Source organism: Salvelinus sp. IW2-2015, linkage group LG4q.1:29 (assembly GCF_002910315.2).
Source record: "Salvelinus sp. IW2-2015 linkage group LG4q.1:29, ASM291031v2, whole genome shotgun sequence".
Classification (NCBI taxonomy): Eukaryota; Metazoa; Chordata; class Actinopteri; order Salmoniformes; family Salmonidae; genus Salvelinus; species Salvelinus sp. IW2-2015.
In genome coordinates, this window is record NC_036842.1 from 74526076 (window position 1) to 74527652 (window position 1577).

Sequence of the window (1577 nt, forward strand, 5' to 3'; positions counted from 1 at the left end):
TAGCCTACACCGTGTTCATTTCTCAATGTAAGTTAATCATTGAATACTATGTATTAGTGTTACAGTATATTACGGCATGGCACAATGGCCACATACAAGGAGTTTGTCTATTTAATAAGCATTAGGTGGTTGGGAGTGTAATCATTAGACCTAATTTCCATTTCAACCTTTCGGGGAGAAATTGTTGCATGCACAACAAGGTTTTATAACAGTAGGGCCAAGGCTTCTACAGGTGTCATGTATTACATTTGCTTCAGAAAGCGTCCATAAAATTAAACAGAAGGAAATTGTCTTTGACACGTGGCTCACATATCAAGCTCATTAAAAGCACCAATGCTAACATACATAGGACAAGACAATTAAAAAGGTAGGCACTAAGTGCAGCATTAGCATTTGTGTATAAATGTACTGTTTAAAATTGTTATTGCAGAGCGAGGATTTGTTGTGGATATTCACTTTGACTTTGTACTGTACAAGCGGCCTGGCAGAAGCAATTTGTTTGCTTGGTTTGTAGTTGGTTATGAAGCTGCTCTGAAGTGTATCTCATCAATAGACTACTTCCAGTCTGGAATTTACATCTTTCATGTTTTACCTCCATGGCGGACGAGCTGCAGACGCTGGTCAAATCCTAAATGATAGTATTTTTTCCAAGCTAGTTAGACTGAAGCGCTGTGAGATGTATCACCTGTCTAGCTTATTCCAAGACCAGCAATTATCTGTGGAATCATGTTTTATGTTTTGTGTGGACCCCAGGAAGAATAGCTGCTGCTTTCGCATCAGCTAATGGAGATCCTAATAAAATGCCATTATGGAACTCGGCTGTAGTGTCCACTAGGTGGTGATAGCGTACAGGCAATATGTGGAGGAAGAATAAGATTTAAACCATAAGAGTCTAAGCCCTTGCTAAATTGGAGGAGGGGGATCATTTTGCTATTTGATTAAGAATTTTAAGACCCCTTGAAGTATAAAAAAAAAATGATTTTTTTATTTGGCCCTACTGCTATTAGTCCATACAAACACATTGAATACATATTCACTACATGGAGCAACAGATAGTCCCCCCAAAAAGGAAGTTTGTCATATTGTGTCTGTCCTATATCTGAGAGATGTAACCCCTTATTTTTGGAACTAAACAGTCTCCATATATACTTCCATTAATTTTTTCACCTGATCACGGGGGACCTTCATACGAGTGTTGTGAAGCCTGTGGGTGTCCTAGAGCAAAACAACTGACATGTACACTACCGGTCAAACATTTTAGAACACCTACTCATTCAAGAGTTTTTCTTCATTGTTACTATTTTCTMYATTGTAGAATAATAGTGAAGACATCAAAACTATGAAGTAACACATATGGAATCATGTAGTAACCAAAACATTTTATATTTGAGATTCATCAAATAGCCACGCTTTGCCTTGATGACAGCTTTGCACACTCTTGGCACTCTCTCAACCAGCTTCATGAGGTAGTCACCTAGATTTCAATTAACAGATGTGCCTTCTTAAAAGTTAATTTGTGGAATTTCTGTCCTCAATGTGTTTGAGACAATCAGTTGTGTTGTGACAAGGAAGGGTTG